This window comes from Schistocerca piceifrons, chromosome 9 (assembly GCF_021461385.2).
Source record: "Schistocerca piceifrons isolate TAMUIC-IGC-003096 chromosome 9, iqSchPice1.1, whole genome shotgun sequence".
NCBI classification, from domain to species: domain Eukaryota; kingdom Metazoa; phylum Arthropoda; class Insecta; order Orthoptera; family Acrididae; genus Schistocerca; species Schistocerca piceifrons.
Genome location: NC_060146.1, coordinates 185,549,778 through 185,563,017, shown reverse-complemented (window position 1 = coordinate 185,563,017; position 13,240 = coordinate 185,549,778).

Sequence of the window (13,240 nt, the reverse complement as noted above, 5' to 3'; positions counted from 1 at the left end):
TAAGGAACACCTTCGAGAACTTCACTTTGATAGTGATGAAGCGGTCGAAACAGAGGTGACGTGAGCATTCTGTCAGGAAAGTCAAAAATTCTACAGTGACGATATCAACATAATGGTGTCCTGTTGAGAGAAAGTTGTTCGTCTGCAGACGACATGTAGACATAAAGAATGACAATGTTTTATTTAAAAACTTTAAGAGTTTTCTCATAAAGAAAGTAGGGGCATTACTTTCAGCATGCCTTTGTACATTATTTACTATTAATATGCCATTAAGTCAATGTCATTTCTACAAGGGAGGGTTTTTATGGGTTTGACAATGAATGTTAGCTGCTTGGTTTTCTTGCTTTTGACGTTACCTAATGGCGCATTAACTTTAACGTGCCATTTCGAAGGAACCATCCCGGCATTTGCCTGGAGCGATTGACGGAAATCACAGAAAACCTAAATCAGGATGGCCGGACGAGGGATTGAACCGTCGTCCTCCCGAATGCGATATCAGGGTAGGCTCTTCCCTTCTAAGTAGTGTAAGGGCGACATTCATGATCTCTCTGATGCTTCTTCTAAAATTATGAAGCCTGTCTCCGAAAACACGTCTTGCCAGCCAACAGGCTGTCGTTTTACCTTTCAGCTAGTTTCCACAGATCTTCGCTATAAGTCGTGATACTTTCAAAAATGGCGTAATCATCTATCAAGTTATGTTTTTCTCGTTAGTTGTCCTCCAGATGTTACCATTTAGTTGTTTTATGGCTAGCTTACTTTCGTCAATTTTATTGCTTATATCATCCTTTCTTCTACCGTTTGACGACAGCGTCACTACGAAGTATTTAACAGTGTCAGCACCCACTTGTATTTCATAAGGAGTATTTTCTCCAAGCTTTAGATATTCTGTGTTTCTATATCTAGAGTACTTAGCGTTTTCCTCATCCACAGCTGCTGTCACTTGATTGTCAGCAAAAAATAAGGTGAAGAATAACTCACCGTCTAAGGGAAAACACACTGCTTCCAGTTCCTTTGTCCGCAGCTCGTGGTCGTGCGGTAGCGTTCTTGGTTCCTGGTTTCGATTCCCGGCGGGGTCAAGGATTTTCTCTGCCTCGTGGTGACTGGGTGTTGTGTGATGTTCTTAGGGTAGTTAGGTTTAAGTAGTTCTAGGTTCTAGGGGACTGATGACCATAGATGTTAAGTCCCATAGTGCTCAGAGCCATTTCAACCAACCAGTTCCTTTTCCAAGATTTCAATGCTTCCTCTAAGTCCATCTTAAACAACATAGAAGCTAGTGTGCATCTCTGGCGTAGACCCTTTGTCACCTCAGACGCTTCGGATACCTGACTGCCATTGCAGAAAAATCTGACAATTGTCACGTAGCTTCATGACACACCATTATCGATCAGACATCCACACAGCTTATTTTGCCGAACTGTGTCATAAGCATTATGAAGGTCGAGGAAGACAAGATTGGTGGTAAGCTCATTTCCTATCTTTTCCTCATCCCAGATTTTTGAAGATACATACTCCATGTGTACCAGATCGGAATCCATTTTGTTCTTTATATTCAGTTATTTTTCTTTCTATGCTTTTCCTTAGGATACGACCGCAGATCGCTGCCATGGATGGCAACGTTTAACATGAAATAATAATGAGTAATACAGTTAGATCATTAGCAACTAATTGTTACATTATCTACACCAGAATTATAAAATGCGTCTTTTAATACAAGTTGTTAAGTTTGTTTTAAATTATGAAGACATTGCTATGTTAGGTGAAGAAGATTCCGTCAAAGCTCCGATATCAAGATGATTATTGCACTTATCCGCATGTATACGTAACAGGAGTGGCGAAACGTCCTCAGTTACAGAAGCAGTGAACACTGGGAAACTTATGTGATGTACTAGTGTGGTGGTGCAGTGGTGAAGAAGCACGGGTTTGCATTCGGGAAGAGCGGTGAACGAATGTCACTTTGCTCGCACAGCTAATACAGTTTTCTGTGATTTGTCTTGAAAAGGGACAGAGTATTTGCAGCATGCCATCAAATTACACTGGCGGAAAAAAGTACAACTGTAAATATGATATCTAATTTGATGCGATGACGGCATGTGCCACGTGGGAGATGCTAGATGAACTGATAATGGTTCCAGCGTCGTCCACCAACAGATAGTGTAGTGGCATCGCTACCAGAGTGCCCTCTGTCTCTTCCATTTAAGGGGACCACACCGTGGTTCAGCTCGAAAAAAATCGATTTTTGATTTTCATCATATTTGAGTAGATTAAGGTTTTAGTTCAGTACTCTGAAAAGGATTTTGCTGAATTTTTTTTTCCAGCCTGTAAGAGCATTGTCCTACCACGTGTATGTGCCACGCCCACGTTTCTGTCACCCAATGTCAACCCACCCACTGTCAACTCCAAGCCATATGGAGATGCCATTATAAGGAAAATAGAATGTGTAGGCCATGTTCTAAAACGTTTGGGAACAAGGCTGAGAAAACTAACTGTTGATATGAGAGGAAAAAAATCAGAAGATGGAAAAATGTTGACCAGACAGGATCGGTTAACTAAAACTGCAATAGAAAACTTGCAGTTATACTATGGACGGGCAGTTAGGAGAAATAAAGAAAATGAAGGGAGATATTTGGGCCATATTCTCCCATAAGTCCTCTACTGATGATAAGCCATGTGATGGATTGTGTCCATCGGGAGAAAAGTCGTGGTGCAAATACAAGAGGGCTCAGACATCTGGAGAATCTTATTCTCGTCATCATTCTCTTCCTGCTGCTGTTATTACAGCAATTAAACCTGTTTTCAGATACTTGGCTCATCCTGATCTTCTAAGAAAATGTCTGCATTGGCAGACACAGAACCCAAATGAATGTTTCAACAGCATAATTTGCAACCGTATTCCTAAAACTGTATTTGTAGATATGCATACAGTGAAACTAGGAGTTCATGATGCTGTTACTACATTCAGTTGTGGTAATATTGGAAATTGTTGGGTACTGAAAAAGCTGGGAATTATCCCTGGTGAAAATATGATCTCTGGGCTGCAACATTGCGATAAAATGAGGATAGGCGATGCAGGCAGGTCTGCATCTAATATGGCCAAGAAAGCAAGACAATCACCCAGAAAGGTGAAAAAGAAGCTGGAAGATCTGCTAGAGGCCAAATAAGGGCCATCATATGCGGCAAGACAGTTTTAAGTAACTGTAAGTAACAAATTTCAAAAGTTTTTCCTTTAAAGTCAATTTCCCGCAAACTAAAATTTTCAGTGCATATGCCCCATTATATCAGAAACCATCATAGATAAATGAACGAAATTTTTAGAGACTCTGCATAACATAAAGGGCGACCTCCGGTACTACATTCATTAATATTCCCCCATTAGGATGTTCAAAAAAAATATTTTCTGGAGAAAAAAACGTAATATTTTTTGTTAAACAATTTTAAAAAAGTATTTCTTAAAAACTGTAAAATTGATAAGATAGATTTCAGCACATTTGACTTTATTAGCATCATGTAACATACAGTAAAAATATGAAGGTCCTGAATCAAATACTTTTTTTTCTGAAATGGGTCATATACTTGCTTACATTAACATGGGTTAGATAGGCAGGGTGTCACAGCCATAATCTCAGTGTGGCGCAGACGTGTGAGGCTAGCAGGTAACCATGTCACGGAAGCAAATTCGTGCTACCGCCGAATGGGCGAGCTCAATGGAAGGATAGTCTTCTCGGAGAACTGTCACACAAACTGGAAGTGCTGCGTCAGTTGTTCAGCGATGCTAGTATCAGTGATCACGTCAACAATCTCACACGCATAGAGGTGGATCTGGACGTCCACGCAGCATAAACGCCAGCCAGGATTGTCGTATGTAGGTGCCCAGTTGCAGATCGTACAGCTACCGCAGCTCATATAAGAGGGCTTAAGAACCCAGACGTGTCAACACGAACTGTTACGAACCGGTTACTAGCAGTGGGACTAGGGCACGCACACCTCTAACCCATCTTCACTCACGCCGTGGCATCAATTAGCACGGCAAGAGCTGTACCACAGAGGTTCAGTAGGAAGATGGAATGGCTAGCGATGAAAGCAGATACTACCTGCACAAAAATTCTGGTAATTTGCACGTACGACGTAGACCTTGTGAGCGCTGTCTCGTAGAGTGCATTAGCCCAGGACACACTCACTACACCCCAGACAACAGTGTCTGGTTTGAGATAAGCTACAACTCTGGTTCACCTTCGGTGTTTCTGGAGTAGTCGCCAACCAGTGCTCTGTACGTGTAGAAAATCATTGGCCCCGTTCTTTTGCCATTCCTATAACACGAAAGTGATTAGTTGCCCAACAGAATAATGATCCATCACACAATATGCCTGAAAGTAAAGGTGCTCTGCAAGAAGTGTAGCAACTTCCCTGGCCAGCACAATCTACACTCCTGGAAATTGAAATAAGAACACCGTGAATTCATTGTCCCAGGAAGGGGAAACTTTATTGACACATTCCTGGGGTCAGATACATCACATGATCACACTGACAGAACCACAGGCACATAGACACAGGCAACAGAGCATGCACAATGTCGGCACTAGTACAGTGTATATCCACCTTTCGCAGCAATGCAGGCTGCTATTCTCCCATGGAGACGATCGTAGGGATGCTGGATGTAGTCCTGTGGAATGGCTTGCCATGCCATTTCCACCTGGCGCCTCAGTTGGACCAGCGTTCGTGCTGGACGTGCAGACCGCGTGAGATGACGCTTCATCCAGTCCCAAACATGCTCAATGGGGGACAGATCCGGAGATCTTGCTGGCCAGGGTAGTTGACTTACACCTTCTAGAGCACGTTGGGTGGCACGGGATACATGCGGACGTGCATTGTCCTGTTGGAACAGCAAGTTCCCTTGCCAGTCTAGGAATGGTAGAACGATGGGTTCGATGACGGTTTGGATTTACCGTGCACTATTCAGTGTTCCCTCGACGATCACCAGTGGTGTACGGCCAGTGTAGGAGATCGCTCCCCACACCATGATGCCGGGTGTTGGCCCTGTGTGCCTCGGTCGTATGCAGTCCTGATTGTGGCGCTCACCTGCACGGCGCCAAACACGCATACGACCATCATTGGCACCAAGGCAGAAGCGACTCTCATCGCTGAAGACGACACGTCTCCATTCGTCCCTCCATTCACGCCTGTCGCGACACCACCGGAGGCGGGCTGCACGATGTTGGGGCGTGAGCGGAAGACGGCCTAACGGTGTGCGGGACCGTAGCCGAGCTTCATGGAGACGGTTGCGAATGGTCCTCGCCGATACCCCAGGAGCAACAGTGTCCCTAATTTGCTGGGAAGTGGCGGTGCGGTCCCCTACAGCACTGCGTAGGATCCTACGGTCTTGGCGTGCATCCGTGCGTCGCTGCGGTCCGGTCCCAGGTCGACGGGCACGTGCACCTTCCGCCGACCACTGGCGACAACATCGATGTACTGTGGAGACGCCCCACGTGTTGAGCAATTCGGCGGTACGTCCACCCGGCCTCCCGCATGCCCACTATACGCCCTCGCTCAAAGTCCGTCAACTGCACATACGGTTCACGTCCACGCTGTCGCGGCATGCTACCAGTGTTAAAGACTGCGATGGAGCTCCGTATGCCACGGCAAACTGGTTGACACTGACGGCGGCGGTGCACAAATGCTGCGCAGCTAGCGCCATTCGACGGCCAACACCGCGGTTCCTGGTGTGTCCGCTGTGCCGTGCGTGTGATCATTGCTTGTACAGCCCTCTCGCAGTGTCCGGAGCAAGTATGGTGGGTCTGACACACCGGTGTCAATGTGTTCTTTTTTCCATTTCCAGGAGTGTATAATCGAGCACGTGTGGGGCGTGATGGGACGAGCGGTGACTTGTGCAACTCGTGCGACTCGTTAGCTATGGGAACAGGCCGAGCAGATGCGGCATTACGTATCCCAGGACAGTATTCACCATCGACTGGATCCCAGAGTCAGCGCCTGCATTGACACTTGTGGAGGCTACACCACGATGGGACGAGAGGTGACTTGTGCCACGCGTTAGCTATGGGAACAGGTCGAACAGATGCGGCGTAACGTATCCCTGGACAGTATTTTCGCCATGGATGCATTGACCCCTATGGAGGCTACAGCACGAAGTTACACGGGTGTTGCATCATGGGCCCATATCTGGAACCTCAGAACCGCAGGTGTTGTTGATCAATAAATCTACTTCATGTACAGTATTGCAACAATAAATCTTGAGGCAACGGAAAACCACTAAAAGGGTGTACAAATTTTTCCGGCAGGGTATATTCATATTAATTTATGCATGTGTAGAGATGAAACACGTGTATGCTTTTCTCACTACCAGTGTGGGAATAGAGTTTCTTTGGTACTTGAGTTGAGGAATATTGCGCACTTCACTCTACAAGCAAAGAGTGTGACCTCAGCTTCTGCTGACTGTTTTGCAGTTAAAGTGTGTGTGTGTGTGTGTGTGTGTCTGTGTGTGTGTGTGTGTGTGTGTGTGTGTATGTGTGTGTGTGTGTGTGTGTGTGTGTGTGGTTCGAAAATGGCTCTGAGCACTATGGGACTTAACTTCTACATCTACATTTATACTCCGCAAGCCACCCAACGGTGTGTGGCGGAGGGCACTTTACGTGCCACTGTCATTACCTCCCTTTTCGGTTCCAGTCCGTATGGTTCGCGGGAAGAACGACTGTCTGAAAGCCTCCGTGCGCGCTCGAATCTCTCTAATTTTACATTCATGATCACCTCGGGAGGTATAAGTATCGGGAAGCAATATATTCGATACCTCATCCAGAAACGCACCCTCTCGAAACCTGGCGAGCAAGCTACACCGCGATGCAGAGCGCCTCTCTTGCAGAGTCTGCCACTTGAGTTTGCTAAACATCTCCGTAACGCTATCACGGTTACCAAATAACCCTGTGGCGAAACGCGCCGCTTTTCTTTGGATCTTCTCTATCTCCTCCGTCAACCCGATCTGGTACGGATCCCATACTGATCAGCAATACTCAAGTATAGGTCGAACGAGTGTTTTGTAAGCCACCTCCTTTGTTGATGGACTACATTTTCTAAGGACTCTCCCAATGAATCTCAACCTGGTACCCGCCTTACCAACAATTAATTTTACATGATCATTCTACTTCAAATCGCTCCGCACGCATTCTCCCAGATATTTTACAGAGGTAACTGCTACCAGCGTTTGTTCCGCTATCGTATAATCATACAATAAAGGATCCTTCTTTCTATGTATTCACAATACATTACATTTGTCTATGTTAAGGGTCAGTTGCCACTCCCTGCACCAAGTGCCTATCCGCTGCAGATCTTCCTGCATTTCGCCACAGATTTCTAATGCTGCAACTTCTCTGTATACTACAGCATCATCCGCGAAAAGCTTCCGACACTATCTACTAGGTCATTTATATATATTGTGAAAAGCAATGGTCCCATAACACTCCCCCGTGGCACGCCAGAGGTTACTTTAACGTCTGTACACGTCTCTCCATTGATAACAACATGCTGTGTTCTGTTTGCTAAAAACTCTTCAATCCAGCCAGACCGCTGGTCTGATATTCCGTAGGCTCTTACTTTGTTTATCAGGCGACAGTGCTGAACTGTATCGAACGTCTTCCGGAAGTCAAGGAAAATACACTCCTGGAAATGGAAAAAAGAACACATTGACACCGGTGTGTCAGACCCACCATACTTGCTCCGGACACTGCGAGAGGGCTGTACAAGCAATGATCACACGCACGGCACAGCGGACACACCAGGAACCGCGGTGTTGGCCGTCGAATGGCGCTAGCTGCGCAGCATTTGTGCACCGCCGCCGTCAGTGTCAGCCAGTTTGCCGTGGCATACGGAGCTCCATCGCAGTCTTTAACACTGGTAGCATGCTGCGACAGCGTGGACGTGAACCGTATGTGCAGTTGACGGACTTTGAGCGAGGGCGTATAGTGGGCATGCGGGAGGCCGGGTGGACGTACCGCCGAATTGCTCAACACGTGGGGCGTGAGGTCTCCACAGTACATCGATGTTGTCGCCAGTGGTCGGCGGAAGGTGCACGTGCCCGTCGACCTGGGACCGGACCGCAGCGACGCACGGATGCACGCCAAGACCGTAGGATCCTACGCAGTGCCGTAGGGGACCGCACCGCCACTTCCCAGCAAATTAGGGACACTGTTGCTCCTGGGGTATCGGCGAGGACCATTCGCAACCGTCTCCATGAAGCTGGGCTACGGTCCCGCACACCGTTAGGCCGTCTTCCGCTCACGCCCCAACATCGTGCAGCCCGCCTCCAGTGGTGTCGCGACAGGCGTGAATGGAGGGACGAATGGAGACGTGTCGCCTTCAGCGATGAGAGTCGCTTCTGCCTTGGTGCCAGTGATGGTCGTATGCGTGTTTGGCGCCGTGCAGGTGAGCGCCACAATCAGGACTGCATACGACCGAGGCACACAGGGCCAACAGCCGGCATCATGGTGTGGGGAGCGATCTCCTACACTGGCCGTACACCACTGGTGATCGTCGAGGGGACACTGAATAGTGCACGGTACATCGAAACCGTCATCGAACCCATCGTTCTACCATTCCTAGACCGGCAAGGGAACTTGCTGTTCCAACAGGACAATGCACGTCCGCATGTATCCCGTGCCACCCAACGTGCTCTAGAAGGTGTAAGTCAACTACCCTGGCCAGCAAGATCTCCGGATCTGTCCCCCATTGAGCATGTTTGGGACTGGATGAAGCGTCGTCTCACGCGGTCTGCACGTCCAGCACGAACGCTGGTCCAACTGAGGCGCCAGGTGGCATGGCAAGCCGTTCCACAGGACTACATCCAGCATCTCTACGATCGTCTCCATGGGAGAATAGCAGCCTGCATTGCTGCGAAAGGTGGATATACACTGTACTAGTGCCGACATTGTGCATGCTCTGTTGCCTGTGTCTATGTGCCTGTGGTTCTGTCAGTGTGATCATGTGATGTATCTGACCCCAGGAATGTGTCAATAAAGTTTCCCCTTCCTGGGACAATGAATTCACGGTGTTCTTATTTCAATTTCCAGGAGTGTAGCATCTACCTGGGAGCCTGTATCTAATATTTTCTGGGTCTCATGAACAAATAAAGCGAGTTGGGTCTCACACGATCGCTGTTTCTGGAATCCATGTTGATTCCTACAGAGTAGATTCTGGGTTTCCAAAAACGACATGATACACGAGCAAAAAACATGTTCTAAAATTCTACAACAGATTGGCGTCAGGGCTATAGGTCTATAGTTTTGCGCATCTGCTCGACGACCCTTCTTGAATGGGACTACCTGTGCTCTTTCCCAATCATTTGGAACCTTCCGCTCCTCTAGAGACTTGTGGTACACGGCTGTTAGAAGGGGGGCAAGTTCTTTCGCGTACTCTGGGTAGAATCGAACTGGTATCCCGTCAGGTCCGGACTTTCCTCTGTTGAGTGATTCAAGTTTCTTTTCTGCTTCTGAGGTCTTCAGTCCCCCTGGACTTAAAACTACTTAAACCTAAATAAGAACATCAAACACATCCATACCCGAGGCAGGATTCGAACCTGCGACCGTAGCAGCAGCGCGGTACCGGACTAAAGCGCCTAGAAACGCTCGGTCACAACGGCCGGCGTGTGTGTGTGAATGAGCATTCTTCTGGCAATCGTTGTAGACTGATGAGCTGATCCGCGATCATGGGAGCATCCACACTGCGAACAGGATAGCTGGTAGGAAAATTTTCATTATTTTTATGCATGTTGCGTACGGCCTTCAGCATCCCTCTCATTTAATAGAAGGTTGGCAATGAAGCGTTTTCCTGCGATACAAACTTTCAGACACACATCATCTGTTACATAGTTGTTCACAGTTACCTTAGGACGTACCACTTCGGCAGCGACCCATGCAAGTCGCCTCGAACTACGCAGAGCACCCACGTAGTTTTGAGACCCCTTCACACGTCAGCGGATAGAAGTGAACTCAAGAGGATTTGCATTCGCCGAATATTCGCCGGTATTTCTTACCATTCTCTAGTATCTGAGAAAAAGCGATTGCACTAGAGGGAACGGAAGAGAACACGAGGTAACGAACACTGCGTGTGTTCGCTGCGTTGTTGCTTTTTGTCTCTAATAAACGGCCCGGAGGATACAACACTACTTAGTTGGAGCTACGATGCAAAACTTTGATATTCAGAGAGGATTATTTTGCTTGGCGAGCGCAGTATTTTCGACGCTAAAGGGAGAATGGCGTAATAAAGGAAGTATTTAGGCGACTCAGTTTGTACGTAAACGCGAAATCCATGGAAGTGGCACAGTTAACACTGAACTGCAGTTCTATCTCTACTTAGCATTAGTCCAAAAACTTGCTTTAGCTATCGAATGAGGGTTCTCGCTGGTTACTCATAACAACTGGGGAAGATATTTAAAAGCGGAAATTACTAATTACAAACCATCAGCATTTCGCGAAGAAAGTCGACAGCATTCTATACTCTAATCTTACTTCTTTTTAATCCAATGAAAGGCTAACATTTACAGCCTGCTTATGAGCCACCCGAGGCATTTACGTTAGTGACTGTTCGGGATTTCAGTAGCTCCTATATCTCAGATAATTTATGATGTTTGCAGTGACCTGTGTGAAGCACTTCAACTATTTTACTACACCACGCACAAGAAAAATAGTGTCAAATAACACGATGAATGAAATGTGAGTTACCAACACAACGTGTCACATACGCTACTTCATCAGACCTGCTTTGCTGAGAGGACAGGCAGCATTATCCGCATAAGCCATTTTTATTTTTCAAATCTCTAACACCATACATCACCTATATAGGGTGAACATTAATGAAATGGAGGATAAAAATTCCTACAAACTTGCGTCCGGAAATACATCGTTGCCACGGTAGATGCCGCAGATGAATGAAAGTTCGTCTGACCATGCACCGAGGCTGTAGCCAGTTGGTAAGGTTACGCAAACCGACCACGCCTGTTCTGGTAAAGGCTGCTCTGCCAGTAAAGAGGACTGATGACAGAAATCCCATAATTGTGACGTTCTGGTGAAAAAACCATCGACAGAATCGTTCCCACATAGGGAAATCCGCAGCTAATAATCCTTGGTCTCGTTGCAGATGACAACGACAGTAGCAGTTGTCATACAGGATACACATAATCGTACATCTGCTTGCACCACATTGGCTGGCCGCTTGCCTGAACCTTGTACTAGGGTTCCTCTCATTTGATGCAAATATAGCCCGCCACCTCCCCGCGCGCCCACCGTTCTGAAAGGACCCCTGGTCACACAGACGCCAAGAAAGGCCTTGAAATGTTACGTGATGGGGCGGGTGTCTGTGATGGTTCTTGTTTTGATATAGTCGGGCTGCCTCTCGACTGTTTCCATCTGCTTGGCCGCTCACAATATTAATACCGCAGCATTCTGCTGCTTGCAGTACGCTGCGTCAATCAATAACACAGTCTACAACACACAAGGAACGTATCGGCACATGGTCAGAGAAGAGTCATTCTTCAGCGCCACCTGCCGTGGCATCGATGCACTTCCGGACACATCTTCACAGCATGTCTTCTCCACCATTTCCTGTCGCGAATCCGTCCCTGCATTTTGTCGGTTTCATTAATGCTCACCTTGTCAGCTGCGTCCCCGACGTATAGATCGCCAGACAGGGTACCTTCTCTCAGGTCGTTTACATATCCTCACTCCACTGACTCGCTACCGATCCGTATGGTACATGCGTTACCGATGTCTGCGTATAAAACAGATTCTCATCGGTGCGGTTGTATTCTGCAGTGTTGCTGAAGGCTGATAGCTGCAGCTTGTGAATAAAATGTAAAATTTAGAAAATAAAATGCTGTCAGTAACAGGAGGAACCTCACAGCGACGGAGCGTACACCCAACACGTCGTGAGAGGAGCTTTCATTCATTAGCGCCATCTACCGTGGCAACGACGTATTTCCACATGTATGTTCATGGGATGTAATTGAAGTCATAGCGGTAATACTGTTTCTTGCTGACTGTTACCACTTTCATGGAGCCGGAAGCTCCATACTGAATATTAATCCACTGAATGTACGTTATGCGCTTACCTCTTGAAAATGATGTAACTTTAACGTGAAGTTAATGAGTAGGAGGTATGCCTAGAAATCGTCGAACTTTCATAACTGTCCTGTAATTGTCTCCATCGGAAATTCTCTCAGCATTTGTTCCGCGTCTCGTGGACTAGTACAGCGACGAATGCAACACACACTTTGATAGTACATACCACTGCAGTGTATGTGACTTAGGAAGTTGATATGGCCGGTGTGGCCGAAGCGGTTCTAGGCGCTTCAGTCTGGAACCGCAAGACCGCTACGGTCGCAGGTTCGAATCCTGCCTCAGGCATGGATGTGTGTGATGTCCTTAGGTTAGTTAGGTTTAAGTAGTTCTAAGTTCTAGGGGACTGATGACCACAGCAGTTAAGTCCCATAGTGCTCAGAGCCATTTGAACCATTTTTTAAGATATCCACAAATAGTACAAACATAAAAAAAAGTTTTCCATCACGTCGGTTCCGAGAATTCCAGAACCTGTACAGTAAATGGGAATAGAGATCAACAGAAATATCATTTCTGTCCTCTTTATTGCTCATGGAAACCACATGTTGCATGTTGTACCACCATACAGTGAGACCTTCAGAGGCGGTGGTCCAGATTGCTGTACACACCGTTACCTCTGGTACCCAGTAGCACGTCCTCTTCTGTTGATGCATGTATGTATTCGTCGTGGCATACTATCCACAAGTTCATCAATGCATTATTTGCCCAGATTCTCCCGCTCCTCAACGGCGATTGGGCGTAGATCCCTCAGACTGATTGGTGGGCCACGTCGTCCATAAACTGCCCTTTTGAATCTATCCCAGGCATGTTCGACAGCGTTCATGTCTGGAGAACATTCCGGCCACTCTAGCCGAGGGATGTCGTTATCCTGAAGGAAGTCATTCACAAGATGTGCACGATGGGGGCGCTAATAGTCGTCCATTAAGGCGAATGACTCGCTAATATGCTGCCAATATGGTTGCACTATCGGTCGGAGGATGGCATACACGTATCGTACAGCCGTTACCGATCCTTCTATGACCAACAGAGGCGTATGACGGCCCCACATAATGCCACCCCAAAGCAGCAGGTAACCTCCACCTTGCTCCACTAGCTGGACAGTGTGTCTAAGGCCTTCAGCCTGACCGGGT